General features: G+C 54.5%; 1 protein-coding gene across 3 annotated transcripts in view; it reads left to right on the top strand.

Annotated features, from left to right (window-relative positions):
- The first annotated feature begins 4045 nt into the window (after nucleotides 1-4045).
- Nucleotides 4046-19358, top strand: part of LOC140384763 (uncharacterized) — a 127864-nt gene continuing 112551 nt past the window's right edge. For all 3 annotated transcript variants that reach the window (XM_072466760.1, XM_072466761.1, XM_072466759.1), the window contains exon 1: nucleotides 4046-4239. The gene's annotated coding sequence lies outside the window, so the exon portion shown is untranslated. The remainder of the gene's footprint in view (nucleotides 4240-19358) is intronic.

Below are 19358 nucleotides of genomic sequence, written 5' to 3'. Positions count from 1 at the left end.
CAGAGTGTGTCCCGGGGGGCGGGGCCAGAGTGTCCCGGGTGGGGCGGGGCCAGTGTGTCCCGGGGGGGGCGGGGCCAGTGTGTCCCGGGGGGGGGCAGTGAGTCCCGGGGGGGGCAGAGTGTGTCCCGGGGGGGGCGGGGCAGAGTGTGTCCCGGGGGGGGGGGCAGAGTGTGTCCCCGGGGGGGGGGGCAGAGTGTGTCCCGGGGGGGGGGGCAGAGTGTGTCCCGGGGGGGGGGGGCAGAGTGTGTCCCCGGGGGGGGCGGGGCAGAGTGTGTCCCCGGGGGGGGGGGCAGAGTGTGTCCCGGGGGGGGGGGCAGAGTGTGTCCCCGGGGGGGGCGGGGCAGAGTGTGTCCCCGGGGGGGGCGGGGCCAGTGTGTCCCGGGAGGGGGGGCAGAGTGTGTCCCGGGGGGGCGGGGCCAGTGTGTCCCGGGAGGGGGGGCAGAGTGTGTCCCGGGGGGGCGGGGCCAGTGTGTCCCGGGGGGGCGGGGCCAGTGTGTCCGGGGGGGCGGGGCCAGTGTGTCCCGGGGGGGCGGGGCCAGTGTGTCCCGGGGGGTCGGGGCCAGTGTGTCCCGGGGGGCGGGGCCAGTGAGTCCCAGGGGGCGGGGCCAGTGTGTCCCGGGGGGCGGGGGCAGAGTGTGTCCCGGGGGGGCGGGGCCAGTGTGTCCCGGGGGGCGGGGCCAGTGTGTCCCGGGGGGCGGGGCCAGTGTGTCCCGGGGGGCGGGGCCAGTGTGTCCCGGGGGGCGGGGCCAGTGTGTCCCGGGGGGGCAGAGTGTGTCCCGGGGGGGGCGGGGCCAGTGTGTCCCGGGGGGCGGGGCCAGTGTATCCCGGGGGGCGGGGCCAGTGTGTCCCGGGGGGCGGGGCCAGTGTGTCCCGGGGGGGGCGGGGCCAGTGTGTCCCGGGGGGCGGGGCCAGTGTATCCCGGGGGGCGGGGCCAGTGTGTCCCGGGGGGCGGGGCCAGTGTGTCCCGGGGGGCGGGGCCAGTGTGTCCCGGGGGGGCAGAGTGTGTCCCGGGGGGGGCGGGGGCAGAGTGTGTCCCGGGGGGGCGGGGCCAGTGTGTCCGGGGGGGGCGGGGCCAGTGTGTCCCGGGGGGGCGGGGCCAGTGAGTCCCGGGTGGGGCGGGGCCAGTGTGTCCCGGGGGGGGCCAGTGTGTCCCGGGGGGGCGGGGCCAGTGTGTCCCGGGGGGGCGGGGCCAGTGTGTCCCGGGGGGGGCGGGGCCAGTGTGTCCCGGGGGGGGCGGGGCCAGTGTGTCCCGGGGGGGGCGGGGCCAGTGTGTCCCGGGGGGCGGGGCCAGTGTGTCCCGGGGGGGGGCAGTGTGTCCCGGGGGGGCGGGGCCAGTGTGTCCCGGGGGGGCGGGGCCAGTGTGTCCCGGGGGGGCAGAGTGTGTCCCAGGGGGGGGCGGGGCCAGTGTGTCCCGGGGGGGGGGCAGTGAGTCCCAGGGGGGGGGGGGCAGTGAGTCCCAGGGGGGGGGGGCAGTGAGTCCCAGGGGGGGGGGGGCCAGTGAGTCCCGGGGGGGCGGGGCCAGTGTGTCCCGGGGGGGCGGGGCCAGTGTGTCCCGGGGGGCGGGGCCAGTGTGTCCCAGGGGGGGGGCCAGTGAGTCCCGGGGGGGGCAGAGTGTGTCCCGGGGGGGCGGGGCCAGTGTGTCCCGGGAGGGGGGGCAGAGTGTGTCCCGGGAGGGGCGGGGCCAGTGTGTCCCGGGTGGGGCGGGGCCAGTGTGTCCCGGGGGGGGTGCAGAGTGTGTCCCGGGGGGCGGGGGCAGAGTGTGTCCCGGGGGGGGCGGGGCCAGTGTGTCCCGGGGGGGAGGGGCCAGTGTGTCCGGGGGGGCGGGGCCAGTGTGTCCCGGGGGGGCGGGGCCAGTGTGTCCCGGGGGGGGCAGTGTGTCCCGGGGGGGGCGGGGCCAGTGTGTCCCGGGGGGCGGGGCCAGTGTGTCCCGGGGGGGGGCAGAGTGTGTCCCGGGAGGGGCGGGGCCAGTGTGTCCCGTGGGGCGGGGCCAGTGTGTCCCAGGGGGGCGGGGCCAGTGTATCCGGGGGGGCGGGGCCAGTGTGTCCGGGGGGGCGGGGCCAGTGTGTCCCGGGGGGCGGGGCCAGTGTATCCGGGGGGCGGGGCCAGTGTGTCCGGGGGGACGGGGCCAGTGTGTCCCGGGGGGGGCGGGGCCAGTGTGTCCCGGGTGGGCGGGGCCAGTGTGTCCCGGGGGGGGGCGGGGCCAGTGTGTCCCGGGGGGTCGGGGGCCAGTGTGTCCCGGGGGGTCGGGGCCAGTGTGTCCCGGGGGGGGCGGGGCCAGTGTGTCCCGGGGGGGGCGGGGCCAATGTGTCCCGGGGGGGCGGGGCCAGTGTGTCCCGGGGGGGCGGGGCCAGTGAGTCCCGGGGGGGCAGAGTGTGTCCCCGGGGGGGCGGGGCCAGTGAGTCCCGGGGGGGGGCAGAGTGTGTCCCGGGGGGGCGGGGCCAGTGTGTCCCTGGGGGCGGGGCCAGTGAGCCCCGGGGGGGCGGGGACAATGTGTCCCGGGGGGGCGGGGCCAGTGTGTCCCGGGGGGGCGGGGCCAGTGTGTCCCGGGGGGGCGGGGGCCAGTGTGTCCGGGGGGGCGGGGCCAGTGTGTCCCGGGGGGGCAGAGTGTGTCCCGGGGGGGCGGGGCCAGTGAGTCCCGGGGGGGGCAGAGTGTGTCCCGGGGGGGCGGGGCCAGTGTGTCCCTGGGGGCGGGGCCAGTGAGTCCCGGGGGGGGCAGAGAGTGTCCTGGGGGGCGGGCCAGTGACTCCCGGGGGGCGGGGCCAGTGAGCCCCGGGGGGGCGGGGCCAGTGTGTCCCGGGGGGCGGGGCCAGTGAGTCCCGGGGGGCGGGGCCAGTGTGTCCCGGGGGGGCGGGGCCAGTGTCCCGGGGGGCGGGGCCAGTGTGTCCCGGTGGGCGGGGCCAGAGGGTCCCCGTGGCGGGCAGAGTGTGTCCCGGGGGGCGGGGCCAGAAGTCCCGGGGGGCGGGGCCAGTGAGTCCCGGGGGGGCGGGGCCAGTGAGTCCCGGGGGGGCAGAGTGAGTCCCGGGGGGCGGGGCCAGTGAGTCCCGTGGGGGGCAGAGGGTGTCCCGGGGGGCGGGTCCAGTGAGTCCCGGGGGGGGGGCAGAGTGTGTCCTGGGGGCGGGGCCAGTGTGTCCCGGGGGGCGGGGCCAGTGTGTCCCGGGGGGCGGGGCCAGTGAGTCCCGGGGGGGTCAGTGTGTCCCGGGGGGGCGGGGCCAGTGAGTCCCGGGGGGCGGGGCCAGTGAGTCCCGGGGGGTCAGTGTGTCCCGGGGGGGCGGGGCCAGTGTGTCCCGGGGGGCGGGGCCAGTGAATCCCGGGGGGGGTCAGTGTGTCCCGGGGGGGCGGGGCCAGTGTGTCCCGGGGGGCGGGGCCAGTGTGCCCCGGGGGGCGGGGCCAGTGTGTGCCGGGGGCGGGGACAGTGTGTCCCGGGGGGGGCGGGGCCAGTGAGTCCCAGGGTGGGTCAGAGTGTGTCCCGGGGGGGCGGGGCCAGTGTGTCCCGGGGGGCGGGGCCAGTGTGTCCCGGAGGGGCGGGGCCAGTGAGTCCCGTGCGGGGCAGAGTGTGTCCCGGGGGGCGGGGCCAGTGCGTCCCGGAGGGGCGGGGCCAGTGAGTCCCGGGGGGGGCAGAGTGTGTCCCGGGGGGGCGGGGCCAGTGTGTCCCAGTGAGCCCCGGGGGGGGCGGGGCCTGTGTGTCCCGGGGGGCGGGGCCAGTGAGTCCCAGGGTGGGCGGGGCCAGTGTGTCCCGTGGGGCGGGGCCAGTGTGTCCCGGGTGGGGCGGGGCCTGTTCCCGGGGTGGGTCAGAGTGTGTCCCGGGGGGGCGGGGCCAGTGTATCCCGGGGAAGGGGGGTCAGTGTTTCCCCGGGGGGGTGGTCAGAGTGTGTCCCGGGGGGCGGGGCCAGTGTGTCCTGGGGGGCGGAGCCAGTGTGTCCGGGGGGGGGCGGGGCATCAATGACCAGCTGAGTGACAGTTGCTCGTCCACCTGTCACTACGCTGCAGACGTCACCCGTGTGCGTGCCGACGTGAAGCGTGCCCACGTTGTGCAAGCGTGCTGACGTCAGGCGCAGAGGCAGGTGACGCAGTGTGGCTGCCGCTCGGTGTTGTGGCTCCGCTCCCTCCTCCCGGTGATCCGCGTCCCGGGCTCACAGCACCGGCGATGCGTCTCTGAGACCCCCCCGTACCGGGACCCGATCTTCGGCCCCCAGCCTGGGGTCCCGCACCGCCCCCAATACAGCCCGCACCGGGCCGCAGGTAAGCGCGCAGTGCGCAGGCGCGGTATCGCCCAGCCCAGCCCAGCCCCCAAGCACAGCCCCTCCCCCCTGCCCAGCCCCTCCCTCCCCCGCCCATCCCCTCCCCACCAGAACAGCCCCTCCCCCCCAAGCACAGCCCCTCCCCCAGCCCAGCCCCTCCCCCAGCACAGCCCCTCCTCCCAGCTCAGCCCCTCCCCCAGCCCAGCCCCTCCCCCAGCCCAGCCTCTCCCCGCCCATCCCCTCCCCCACCAGAACAGCCCCTCCCCCAGCACAACCCCTCCCCCAGCACAAGCCCCTCCCCCTGCACAGCCCTCCCAGCACAGCCCCTCCCCTGCACAGCCCCTCCCCAGCACAGCCCCTCCCCCCAGCACAGCCCCTCCCCCTGAACAGCCCCTCCCCAGCACAGCCCCTCCCCCAGCACAGCCCCTCCCCAGCACAGCCCCTCCCCCAGCACAGGCCCCTCCCCCAGCACAGCCCCCTCCCCCCAGCACAGCCCCTTCCCCTGCACAGCCCCTCCCCAGCACAGCCCCTTCCCCTGCACAGCCCCTCCCCCAGCACAGCCCCTCCCCAGCACAGCCCCTCCCCCTGCACAGCCCCTCCCCCAGCACAGACCCGCTGTGATCTCATTAACTGGTGGAACAGGCTCAAGGGCGAAGTGGCCCACTCCTTTCTACATCTGCCACTGGGGTTGCCATCTCATACAGCTGGCAGAACACAGTCGTTTTATGTCAACTCCTGGGATTTAGTTGCTTAGGCGTCTCGGATAAAGGTAACCACTTGGATAAGGGATCATTTGTGTGTGTGCATTTGTGTGTGTGCATATGTTGTTTTTTGCACTGAGTGCTGAATTTGGTGCTTTTTGAGTGCGATAGTGAGAGTTTGGTGACCGAGGGAGTTAGGTGAGGAGGGAGTAAGGTGCTCCTTTCATTTTGTTTCCGACATTTCCGCAAAGAGTGCGAAGAGAGCCAGGAGTTTACAGGAAGTGTAGCTGACTGGGAGCAGGGTCGGAGGGCGGAGATCTAGTTAGTCCACACAGCAGCTATATTCTGTAAGGTAAGAGGGGATGGAGGCTAGGCCAGTTACATGCTCCTCCTGTAGGATGTGGGTGGTGAGGGATACTACCGGTGTCCCTGCTGACTATACCTGCGGGAAGTGCACCCAACTTCAGCTCCTCAAAGACCGTGTTAGGGAACTGGAGCTGAAGCTGGATGAACTTCGGATCATCCGGGAGGCAGAGGGGGTGATTGAGAAGAGTTACAGGGAGGTAACCACACCCAAGGTACAGGACAAGAATAGCTGGGTTACAGTCAGGGGGAAAAAAACAAACAGGCAGACAGTGCAGGGATCCCTCGTGGCCGTTCCCCTTCAAAACAAGTATACCGTTTTGGATGCTGTTGGGGGGGATGACCTACCGGGGGAAGGCCCCAGCGGCCAGGTCTCTGGCACCGAGTCTGGCTCTGGGGCTCAGAAGGGAAGGGGGGAGAATAGAAAAGCAATAGTTGTAGGAGATTCAATGGTTAGGGGAATAGATAGGAGATTCTGTGGTCACGAGCGAGACTCCCGGAAGATATGTTGCCTCCCGGGTGCCAGGGCCAGGGATGTCTCGGATCGTGTCTTCAGGATCCTTAAGGGGGAGGGGGAACAGCCAGAAGTCGTGGTGCACATTGGTACCAACGACGTAGGTAGGAAAAGGGGTGTGGAGGTAATAAACAAGTTTAGGGAGTTAGGCTGGAAGTTGAAAGCCAGGACAGACAGAGTTGTCATCTCTGGTTTGTTGCCGGTGCCACGTGATAGCGAGGCTAGGAATAGGGAGAGAGTGCAGTTGAACACGTGGCTGCAGGAATGGTGTAGGAGGGAGGGCTTCAGGTATTTGGATAATTGGAGCGCATTCTGGGGAAGGTGGGACCTGTACAAGCAGGACGGGTTGCATCTGAACCAGAGGGGCACCAATATCCTGGGAGGGATGTTTGCTAGTACTCTTCGGGAGGGTTTAAACTAATTTGGCAGGGGAATGGGAACCGGATTTGTAGTCCAGCAACTAAGGTAGCCGATATTCAGGACGCCAAAGCATGTAATGAGGCAGTGGGGAAGGGAGCACTGACAAAGGAGAGGAGTTGCAGGCACGGAGATGGGTTGAAGTGTGTATACTTCAACGCAAGAAGCATCAGGAATAAGGTGGGTGAACTTAAGGCATGGATCGGTACTTGGGACTACGATGTGGTGGCCATCACGGAAACTTGGATAGAAGAGGGGCAGAAATGGTTGTTGGAGGTCCCTGGTTATAGATGTTTCAATAAGATTAGGGAGGGTGGTAAAAGAGGTGGGGGGGTGGCATTACTAATTAGAGATAGTATAACAGCTGCAGAAAGGCAGTTCGAGGAGTATCACCCTATTGAGGTAGTATGGGTTGAAGTCAGAAACAGGAAAGGACCAGTCACCTTGTTAGGAGTTTTCTATAGGCCCCCCAATAGTAGCAGAGATGTGGAGGAACAGATTGGGAAACAGATTTTGGAAAGGTGCAAAAGTCATAGGGTAGTAGTCATGGGCGACTTTAACTTCCCAAATATTGAGTGGAAACTCTTTAGATCAAATAGTTTGGATGGGGTGGTGTTTGTGCAGTGTGTCCAGGATGCTTTTCTAACACAGTATGTAGATTGTCCGACCAGAGGAGGGGCAATATTGGATTTAGTACTGGGTAATGAACCAGGGCAAGTGATAGATTTGTTAGTGGGGGAGCATTTTGGAGATAGTGACCACAATTCTGTGACTTTCACTTTAGTAATGAAGAGGGATAGGTACGTGCAACAGGGCAAGGTTTACAATTGGGGGAAGGGTAAATACGATGTTGTCAGACAAGAATTGAAGTGCATAAGTTGGGAACATAGGCTGGCAGGGAAGGACACAAGTGAAATGTGGAACTTGTTCAAGGAACAGGTGCTACGTGTCCTTGATATGTATGTCCCTGTCAGGCAGGGAAGAGATGGTCGAGTGAGGGAACCATGGTTGACAAGAGAGGTTGAATGTCTTGTTAAGAGGAAAAAGGTGACTTATGTAAGGCTGAGGAAACAAGGTTCAGACAGGGCATTGGAGGGATACAAGATAGCCAGGAGGGAACTGAAGAAAGGGATTAGGAGAGCTAAGAGAGGGCATGAACAATCTTTGGCGGGTAGGATCAAGGAAAACCCCAAGGCCTTTTACACATATGTGAGAAATATGAGAATGACTAGAGCGAGGGTAGGTCCGATCAAGGACAGTAGCGGGAGATTGTGTATTGAGTCTGAAGAGATAGGAGAGGTCTTGAATGAGTACTTTTCTTCTGTATTTACAAATGAGAGGGGCGATATTTTTGGAGAGGACAGTGTGAAACAGATTGGTAAGCTCGAGGAAATACTTGTTAGGAAGGAAGATATGTTGGGCATTTTGAAAAACTTGAGGATAGACAAGTCCCCCGGGCCTGACGGGATATATCCAAGGATTCTATGGGAAGCAAGAGATGAAATTGCAGAGCCGTTGGCAATTATCTTTTCGTCCTCACTGTCAACAGGGGTGGTACCAGGGGATTGGAGAGTGGCGAATGTCGTGCCCCTGTTCAAAAAAGGAACTAGGGATAACCCTGGGAATTACAGGCCAGTTAGTCTTACTTCGGTGGTCGGCAAAGTAATGGAAAGGGTACTGAAGGATAGGATTTCTGAGCATCTGGAAAGACACTGCTTGATTAGGGATAGTCAGCACGGATTTGTGAGGGGTAGGTCTTGCCTTACAAATCTTATTGAATTCTTTGAGGAGGTGACCAAGCATGTGGATGAAGGTAAAGCAGTGGATGTAGTGTACATGGATTTTAGTAAGGCATTTGATAAAGTTCCCCATGGTAGGCTTCTGCACAAAGTAAGGAGGCATGGGATAGTGGGAACTTTGGCCAGTTGGATAATGAACTGGCTAACCAATAGAAGTCAGAGAGTGGTGGTGGATGGCAAATATTCAGCCTGGATCCCAGTTACCAGTGGTGTACCGCAGGGATCAGTTCTGGGTCCTCTGCTGTTTGTGATTTTCATTAATGACTTGGATGAGGGAGTTGAAGGGTGGGTCAGTAAATTTGCAGACGATACGAAGATTGGTGGAGTTGTGGATAGTAAGGAGGGCTGTTGTCGGCTGCAAAGAGACATAGATAGGATGCAGAGCTGGGCTGAGAAGTGGCAGATGGAGTTTAACCCTGAAAAGTGTGAGGTTGTCCATTTTGGAAGGACAAATATGAATGCGGAATACAGGGTTAACGGTAGAGTTCTTGGCATTGTGGAGGAGCAGAGAGACCTTGGGGTCTATGTTCATACATCTTTGAAAGTTGCCACTCAAGTGGATAGAGCTGTGAAGAAGGCCTATGGTGTGCTCGCGTTCATTAACAGAGGGATTGAATTTCAGAGCCGTGAGGTGATGATGCAGCTGTGCAAAACTTTGGTAAGGCCACATTTGGAGTACTGTGTACAGTTCTGGTCGCCTCATTTTAGGAAGGATGTGGAAGCTCTGGAAAAGGTGCAAAGAAGATTTACCAGGATGTTGCCTGGAATGGAGAGTAGGTCTTATGAGGAAAGGTTGAGGGTGCTAGGCCTTTTCTCATTAGAGCGGAGAAGGATGAGGGGCGACTTGATAGAGGTTTATAAGATGATCAGGGGAATAGATAGAGTAGACAGTCAGAGACTTTTTTCCCCAGGTGGAACACACCATTACAAGGGGACATAAATTTAAGGTGAAAGGTGGAAGATATAGGAGGGATATCAGAGGTAGGTTCTTTACCCAGAGAGTAGTGGGGGCATGGAATGCACTGCCTGTGGAAGTAGTTGAGTCGGAAACATTAGTGACCTTCAAGCAGCTGTTGGATAGGTACATGGATTACGGGAAAATGATATAGTGTAGATTTATTTGTTCTTAAGGGCAGCACGGTAGCATTGTGGATAGCACAATTGCTTCACAGATCCATGGTCCCAGGTTCGATTCCGGCTTGGGTCATTGTCTGTGCGGAGTCTGCACGTCCTCCCCGTGTCTGCGTGGGTTTCCTCCCGGGTGCTCCGGTTTCCTCCCACAGTCCAAAGATGTGCGGGTTAGGTGAATTGGCCAATGATAAATTGCCCTTAATGTCCAAATTGCCCTTGGTGTTGGGTGGAGGTGTTGAGTTTGGGTAGGGTGCTCTTTCCAAGAGCTGGTGCAGACTCAGGGGGCCGAGTGGCCTCCTTCTGCACTGTAGATTCAATGATAATCTATGATTAATCTAGGACAAAGGTTCGGCACAACATCGTGGGCCGAAGGGCCTGTTCTGTGCTGTATTTTCTATGTTCTATGTTGTCTGGCTTGAGGTGGACCGTTGTGTGTGCCGGATGTTTGGATATGGTATAGTGCGAGGCCATCTCCTTGGTACACATTCACATTGTGCTTTTTGGGATTAATGCTGTTCTGGTAAAATGGTTGATGCTAAATTTCAACAACGAACTATCCTAAAATAAATATAAGAATACTTCTTTCCTACCCAATTCATTTTATGGCTAATACTTTTGTTGTAATGTTACATAATCACGAGGTAGTACAGAGCTTGAGTATTGTTGGGAGAAAATAATTTTTGTCGAGGCTTTACATCTTGTATTATTCATCAGGGCAATGTGAAGAATCCCAATAGCGAGACACAAGTGGAAAGTTGCTGCTTCCCCTGATGTTGGTATTCATGCAATTGCACGGATGAGTGTCAGCCGAAAAAATTTGACAAAATATATTATTGTGATGCCTTTTGAAAATTATTTTCAATCTTAAAATCATAGAATCCCTGCAGTGCAGGAGGAGGCGTTTCAGCCTATCGAGTCTGCACCAACCCTCTGAAAGAGCAACCCATTTAGCCTCATGCCCCACCCCATCCCTGAACCCCCACCTAACCAGGATATCTCTGGACACCAAGGGGCAATTTAGTGGGGCCAATCCACCTAACCTACACGTCTTTGGCCTGTGGGAGGAAACCGGAGCAATAATAATAATTCCTTATTGTCACAAGTAGGCTTCAATTAAGTTCCTGTGAAAAGCCCCTTGTCGCCACATTCCGGCACCTGTTCGGGGAGGCTGGTACGGGAATTGAACTCACGCTGCTGGTCTTGTTCTGCATTACAAGCCAGCTGTTTAACTCACTGTGCTAAACCAGCACCTGGAGGAATCCCCCGCAGATACGGGGAGAATGTACAAACTCCACACAGTCACCCGAGGCTGGAATTGAACCCGGGTCCCTGGTGCTGTGAGGTAGCGAAGTAGCCATCGTGCCGCCCATTACAAAACTTGGTCCAGAAACTTGCTGGGTAATATCGGTAGCTGTATGACTGCACTCTGTTACTGGTACCGTATACCATTTGGAGCAGAGATAGCCAAACTTGTCTTGTTGATATTCATCTGTACACTGCTGGCATATAACTGGAACCCTTAAGTCGGCCCCATGTAGTCACATATCACTCCCCACTCCAGTTGTCGAAATGCTGCAATCCTTTGGGAATTCCACCAAATTGAGGATATTAAAAGAATCTCCATCCACCAGCAACTCCATCTGCAACCAAATGACTTCAACATTAATGAAGCTTGGAAAGTTGTATGGAGTTCACAAGATGCCACATAGGTCTTGATATGGGCTTCAATCTTCCATGAAACTTATCGTAAGAAGTCTGACAACACCAGGTTCAAGTCCAACAGATTTGTTTTGAATCACTAGCTTTCGGAGCACTGCTCCTTCCTCAGGTGAATGAAAAGATAGGTTCCAAAAACATATATATAGACAAAGTCAAAGATGCAACACAATGCTTGGAATGCGAGCATTTGCAGGTAATTAAGTGTTTACAGATCCAGAGATGGGGTAATCCCAGGCTAAAGAGGTGTGAATTGTCACAAGCCAGGACAGTTGGTAGGATTTCGCAGGCCAGATGGTGGGGGATGAATGTAATGCGACATGAATCCAAGGTCCCGGTTGAGGCCGTACTCATGTGTGCGGAACTTGGTTATAAGTTTCTGCTCGGCGATTCTGTGTTGTCGCGCGTCCTGAAGGCCGCCTTGGAGAACGCTTACCCGGAGATCAGAGGCTGAATGCCCTTGACTGCTGAAGTGTTCCCCGACTGGAAGGGAACATTCCTGCCTTGTGCTCACCCCAATCCAACGCCGGCATCTCCACATCATGAAACTCTGCAAAAATCATGGCAGATGAAGTATTTGAAAATGAAAAGCTCCCACATGCTTGACCGTGCTCACCCAGAACAGACCACGGAGCTCCCAATGGCTCAATGTTCGGTGCACAAATACAATGGAGGCATCACAGTGATTCTGCCTGTTACTCCTGAGGTAACTGTCTGGCACAACAATCTTAATTTAAGATCAGAAGGAAAAGATTGCGGATTCTGGAAATCTGAAATAAACACAGAAACTGCTGGCTAAATTCAGCAGGTCTGGCAGCGTCTGTGTCTTCAGGTCTAAATAACCTTCGTACAGTAAAATTACACGTTGCTCAACATGTATATTAGCAATAACATGGAGGCAGGTGCTTGCACAGCTTTAAACTGCCGTGAGTGAAAACCTACAATAAATGTTTCATGAATATTTTGCCATCATATCATCACAGAATCTGTGAGTCTTGATTCAATGGTGGCAAAATACTCACGCTAGATGGAATATATGTTACAAGTAGCTTTCATGTCAATATCTAACCAAAATCCATTTCCTTGACTTTTAATTTGAAGTCATTTTTAAGTTGCTAGTGTAGAGCTAGGGATTCATTTTATAGACATTTAGCTGTCAGTCTTGGCCCAGGATAGGACTCTTGCCCAGAACCCATGGGTTCAGGATCTACTCTCGGCTGACAATCCAGTGGTGCTGTGCTGAGGTATGTTATGGGCCAGGGTTTAGAGAACCCCAAAGTGTATCATGGAGTTCACCTGACCCACAACTTTTTATAGATTGTGGTATGGGGAGCACACGGCCCACTCTACAGGTATGGTACAGAAATGGAAATGTGTTTTTTAAAAGTAAAACAATGTTTATTCTATGAACTCAAGCTAACCTTTTAAAAACATACAGTGAACATCTTAGCAACCATCAGTTCAAATACAACCCCCAAAGAATACAACACTAAGTAACCTGTATGCTGTCCTTTTACACCCAAAAGACTTAACAAACCTTTAAACAGAAGCACATCAGAGTTTACATTCAATACTGAAAACATTTATAATTCTGAATTCACCAAATGATTAAGAGATAGTCCTTCATGGCAGAAAGCTCAACAATACAGCTGCTTTGGCTGCAACACACTGCTAAACCAAAAAGACACACACCCAAGCTTTTCTCAAACTGAAACTAAAAAGCAGAGCCAGAGCTCAGCTCCACCCACACTCTGACATCACTGCAGTAACATGAGTAGCTAACCATTTCTTAAAGCGACATTATCATGACAGGTAGCACTATTGCTTCACAGCTCCAGGGTCCCAGGTTCGATTCCTGGCTTGGGTCACTGTCTGTGTGGAGTCTGCATGTTCTCCCTGTGTCTGTGTGGGTTTCCTCCGGGTGCTCCAGTATCCTCCCACAAGTCTGAAAGACGTACTGTTATGTGAATTGGATATTCTGAATTCTCCCTCTGTGTACCCGAACAGGCGCCGAGTGTGGCGACTTGGGGCTTTTCACAGGTACTTCATCGCAGTGTTAATGTGAGCCTACTTGTGACAATAATAAAGATTATTATTAATTGCTACATTGTCAAAGGCACCATTATTTGATTTGATTTATTGTCAACTGTACCAAAGTACAGTGAAAAGTATTTTTCTGCGGCCGAGGGAACGTACACAGTACGTACATAGCAGACAAAAAGAATAATCAACAGGGAACATTGACAAATGGTACATCGACAAACAGTGATTGGTTACAGTGCGGAACAAGGGCCAAACAAAGCAAATACATGAGCAAGAGCAGCATAGGGCGTCGTGAATAGTGTTCTTACAGGGAACATATCAGTCCGAAGGGAGTCGTTGAGGAGTCTTGTAGCTGTGGGGGAAAAGCTGTTCCTATGTCTGGATGTGCGGGTCTTCAAACTTCTGTACCTTCTGCCTGATGGAAGGGTCTGGAAGAAGGCAATGCCTGGGTGGGAGGGGTCTGTGACAATGCTGTCTGCCTTCCTGAGGCAGCGGGAGATGCAGACTGAATCAATGTGGGGGTGGCATGCTTGTGTGATGCGTTGGGATGAGTTCACTCAGAAACACTCTGCAGTTTCTTGCGATCTTGGGCGAGCAGTTGCCATACCGAGTTGTGATGCTCTCCATCACACATCTGTAGAAGTTTGTGAGAGTCTTTAGCTTCCGTAGGAAGTAGAGACGATGTTGTGCTTTCTTGACTGTTGCATCAACGTGAGTTGGATGAGATGTTTAACTGAAGCCCATCCTGTGTATTATGCAAAGAAGAGCAGATATTTCCTGGCCAGCATTTAACCAACTCAAAGCAAATATGTATTCAGTTATTTATTGCTTGTCTGTTACCTTACCCTACATTCCAACTCTGACTAGATTTTCAAAAATAGTTCCAGAGCCTTGAAGATCTTTGGGGGGTCGGGAAAGACAATAAAGAGTGCAAGTTATTTTATTGGTGCTTTCTTTCAATTCACTGGAACACAGATAATGTGTTCATTAAGCATAGGAAATTATAAATATCAAGAAGACTAAATGTCATTGGTTGAACTAAATAACAGTTGTTAGTGTGCGCAGTAAAGCTGTATTTGTACTTGGATGTCATGCAGCTCCACGCGAGTGTGTGTATTTCAATTCTGCTGACTGCGATCTGGTGAATGCTATTCACACTCTTGGAGCTGCAGCCAGGCTTGGCAATGGTTTTATTTTAAACTAGTAGGTCAGCTGTGGGATTTGTCATTGGGAATCTTTGCTCAATGGAGTGTGGTTGCAATGTGGAGTCAACTGCGACTGTGCTTTTAACTTGGACCATTTCTCCCAGGCCTCAGATCAGCAACTCCCTCGAGGGGAGGTAGTCTAAAGTGGCAGATGCAGGTAACTGAGGTGCTTGTGGTTGGGTGTACAGATTCTTGCAATTTCTAGCTGCAGTCAGAAGAATGCAGCATTTCTGAATATTAGTTGACATTTGTAACAAAGTGTGGAGAGTGCCTGACACGTGATAGATGTAAGACATTGTATAAACTGTCCCAGTTTGTTGGTTTGCAGTTAGCTGTTAACTGGCTTTGTGTGTGAATCCACCAGTAACAGTAATAAGAATTGGGAACTACTTACAAGCCATCAGGAAATCAACACCAGTGATTCCTTTCTCTCTCGTGAGCTTATTTAGCTCACCCTCACATGAACCTATGATTGTACACCAGTAAAATCTTCCTGCCTTCAAGGGTTTAGACACTGCCACTCGTTATGGAAGCGGGCCTTCCCCTGACTTTTATGAGTAAAGCTGCAGGTAATTTGCTATTCCATAATTTAAAAAAAATCCATTAAATGTTTACTACAGTTGCAAAATAATCTTAAACTGTTCCTATCAAGTATTTCTAATCTCCAGCCTCAAATGGACAAACAAGCAGACAGTCGAACGTTGTAATAAATCTCAGGACCAATAGAAAAGCTCACTCTACAAAGGTGTTCAAAATGACATGACAAGCCAAATTAAGAAATTACCAATTTGAAAAAGCATAATTTTATTTTGTTTAACAAAAATCTATGCAGCGCAAATTGTTCTCGATTACTTCTGCTTTCCTCATTTCTTGCTGTTTCTGTTAGCCAACCCAGAATGACCCTTTCTTCCAGGTAATAACTGTCACTTTCAAACAGCGGCAGTAACTCTGACTCTCTTGGATGAGTCTCCCTGGAGAGTCAGTTCTGGCTGGTTACCTCTGAGGCGTTTTCACATGTTGCTGTGGTCACCAAAATACAAGTGGTGCCTCCTCTTTGGATCCTCAATAGATTGCAGTATTGGCTATTGAGGGACTGAAGGACTGAGAAAAATCACGAGACGGCTGTGATCTGCGTGGATCAGATATCTAGCTGAGAGACGATATCACCCACAAAATAAAAAGGATAGTCCATTGGTGATGGCAAGGCCGATTGGGAAGCCTCCCATATAAAGCACCTCCCCGCAGTCGCGGTGTAGTCCCGGTGCCGGGATCTGAGTCCCGGTTCCAGGCCCGAAGGACCCATAACCCCAATAGTTGATGATGTGAAGGTGCCGGCGTTGGACTGGGGTGAGCACAGTAAGAAGTCTTACAACACCAGGTTGAAGTAGTTGATGACACTAACACTGTTATAGAACAGCCCAAGTGGGTCGACCACCCACAAGGCCAAGCGACTCTCTTGAAACTACAGATCTCCTACAACAAGAAATCTATGAATTTGATCAGGGGAACGGTAACGACGACCTATGAGGTCAACAATACACTTTTTGCTGAAACATCCAAAACCGTCACCTTCATGGAAGGGGGTCCCACTCAAGCCCAGGAAAAGAGGTGACTCTCCACTACCCCATTGATGAGCTGTTCTGCAGGCCAGGCAACACACTCCCCAATGTCGGCTTATTTCAGATCCACATGACTAAAAAGCACCAGGTCAAGAATATCAGAAGCAAATATTCATCCTACAGCAAAACTGGCGAATACCATTCTGTCTCCTGCCACTCCGCTAAATGTAAAGGCAAAAGGTAAACCATTTCAACCGGGCCCCAACCGCAAGTGTGAACTGAGGGTCACGACCAAGACCGGTCTCGGGCAGCATGAGAGATACAAAGAACAAAGAAAAGTACAGCACAGGGACAGGCCCTTTGGCCCTCCAAGCCCGTGCCGACCATGCTGCCCGTCTAAACTACAATCTTCTACACTTCCTGGGTCCGTATCCCTCTATTCCCATCCTATTCATATATTTGTCAAGATGCCCCTTAAATGTCACTATCGTCCCTGCTTCCACCACCTCCTCCCACAGCGAGTTCCAGGCACCCACTACCCTCTGTGTAAAAAAACTTGCCTCGTACATCTACTCTAAACCTTGCACCTCGCACCTTAAACCTATGCCCCCTAGTAATTGACCCCTCTACCCTGGGGAAAAGCCTCTGACTATCCACTCTGTCTATGCCCCTCATAATTTGTAGACATCTATCAGGTCGCCCCTCAACCTCCTTCGTTCCAGTGAGAACAAACCGAGTTTATTCAACCGCTCCTCACAGCTAATGCCCTCCATACCAGGCAACATCCTGGTAAATCTCTTCTGCACCTTCTCTAAAGCCTCCACATCCGTCTGGTAGTGTGGCGACCAGAATTGAACATGATACTCCAAGTGTGACCTAACTAAGGTTCTATACAGCTGCAACATGACTTGCCAATTCTTATACTCAATGCCCCGGCCAATGAAGGCAAGCATGCCGTATGCCTTCTTGACTACCTTCTCCACCTGTGTTGCCCCTTTCAATGACCTGTGGACCTGTACACCTAGATCTCTCAGACTTTCAAAACTCTTGAGGGTTCTACCATTCACTGTATATTCCCTACCTGCATTAGACCTTCCAAAATGCATTACCTCACATTTGTCCGGATTAAACTCCATCTGCCATCTCTCCGCCCAAGGCTCCAAACATTCTAAATCCTGCTGTATCCTCTGACCGTCCTCATCGCTATCTGCAATTCCACCAACATTTGTGCCGTCTGCAAACTTACTAATCAGACCAGTTACATTTTCCTCCAAATCATTTATATATACTACGAACAGCAAAGGTCCCAGCACTGATCCCCGCGGAACACCACTAGCCACAGCCCTCCAATTAGAAAAGCACCCTGCCATTGCTACTCTCTGCTTCCTATGACCTAGCCAGTTCTGTATCCACCTTGCCAGCTCACCCCTGATCCCGTGTGACTTCACCTTTTGTACCAGTCTACCATGAGGGACCTTGTCAAAGGCCTTACTGAAATCCATATAGACAACATCCACTGCCCTCCCTGCATCAATCATCTTTGTGACCTCTTTGAAAAACTATCAAGTTAGTGAGACCAACCTCCCCGTCACAAAACCATGCTGCCTCTCACTAATACGTCCATTTGCTTCCAAATGGGAGTAGATCCTGTCTCGAAGAATTCTCTCCAGTAATTTCCCTACCACTGACATAAGGCTCACCGGCCTGTAGTTCCCTGGATTATCCTTGCTACCCTTCTTAAACAGAGGAACAACATTGGCTATTCTTCAGTCCTCCGGGACATCACCTGAAGACAGTGAGGATCCAAAGATTTCTGTCAAGGCCTCAGCAATTTCCTCTCCAGCCTCCTTCAGTATTCTGGGGTAGATCCCATCAGGCCCTGGGGACTGGTTTAGCACACTGGACTAAATCGCTGGCTTTTAAAGCAGGCCAGCAACACTGTTCAATTCCCGTACCAGCCTCCCCGAACAGGCGCCAGAATGTGGCGACTAGGGACTTTTCACAGTAACTTCATTGAAGCCTACTTGTGACAATAAGCGATTTTCATTTTCATTTTCACTTATCTACCTTAATATTTTTCACGACGCCCAACATCTCGTCTTTTTGGATCTCAATGTGACCCAGGCTATCGACACACCCTTCTCCAGACTCAACATCCACCAATTCCTTCTCTTTGGTGAATACTGATGCAAAGTATTCATTTAGTACCTCGCCCATTTCCTCTGGCTCCGCACATAGATTCCCTTGCCTATCCTTCAGTGGGCCAACCCTTTCCCTGTCTACCCTCTTGCTTTTTATGTATGTGTAAAAAGCCATGGGATTTCCCTTAACCCTATTTGCCAATGACTTTTCGTGACCCCTTCTCGCCCTCCTGACTCCTTGCTTAAGTTCCTTCCTACTTTCCTTATATTCCACACAGGCTTCGTCTGTTCCCAGCCTTTTAGCCCTGACAAATGCCTCCTTTTTCTTTTTGACGAGGCCTACAATATCTCTCGTTATCCAAGGTTCCCGAAATTTGCCGTATTTATCCTTCTTCCTCACAGGAACATGCCGGTTCTGTATTCCTTTCAACTGACACTTGAAAGCCTCCCACATGTCAGATGTTGATTTGCCCTCAAACATCCGCCCCCAATCTATGTTCTTCAGTTCCTGCCTAATATTGTTATAATTAGCCTTCCCCCAATTTAGCACATTCATCCTAGGACCACTCTCATCCTTGTCCACCAGCACTTTAACACTTACTGAATTGTGGTCACTGTTCCCGAAATGCTCCCCTACTGAAACTTCTACCACCTGGCCGGGCTCATTCCCCAATACCAGATACAGTACAATCCCCTTCCTCGTTGGACTGTCTACATATTGTTTTAAGAAGCCCTCCTGGATGCTCCTTACAAACACCGCCCCGTCTAAGCCCCTGGCACTAAGTGAGTCCCAGTCAATATTGGGGAAGTTGAAGTCTCCCATCACAACACCCCTGTTATTTTTACACTTTTCCAAAATCAGTCTACCTATCTGCTCCTCTATCTCCTGCTGGCTGTTGGGAGGCCTGTAGTAAACCCCCAACATTGTGACTGCACCCTTCTTATTCCTGATCTCTACCCATATAGCCTCACTGCCCTCTGAGGTGTCCTCCCGTAGTACAGCTGTGATATTCTCCCTAACCAGTAGCGCAACTCCGCCACCCCTTTTACATCCCCCTCTATCCCGCCTGAAACATCTAAACCCTGGAACGTTTAGCTGCCAATCCTGCCCTTCCCTCAACCAGGTCTCTAATGGCAACAACATCATAGTTCCAAGTACTAATCCAAGCTCCAAGTGCATCTGCCTTACCCGTAATACTTCTTGCATTAAAACATATGCACTTCAGGCCACCAGACCCGCTGTGTTCAGGAACTTCTCCCTGTCTGCTCTGCCTCAGTGCCATACTGGCCCTATTCCCTAGTTCTCCCTCAACGCTTTCACCTTCTGACCGATTGCTCCCGTGCCCACCCCCCTGCCATACTAGTTTAAAGCCTCCCGTGTGACACTAGCAAACCTCGCGGCCAGGATATTTATGCCTCTCCAGTTAGGTGCAACCCTTCCTTCTTATACAGGTCACACCTGCCCCGGAAGAGCTCCCAGTGGTCCAGATAACGGAAACCCTCCCTCCTACACCAACTGTTTAGCCACGTG

Source organism: Scyliorhinus torazame, chromosome 10 (assembly GCF_047496885.1).
Source record: "Scyliorhinus torazame isolate Kashiwa2021f chromosome 10, sScyTor2.1, whole genome shotgun sequence".
In the NCBI taxonomy this organism is placed as follows: Eukaryota; Metazoa; Chordata; class Chondrichthyes; order Carcharhiniformes; family Scyliorhinidae; genus Scyliorhinus; species Scyliorhinus torazame.
This window is presented reverse-complemented; position numbering and strand designations above follow the sequence as displayed.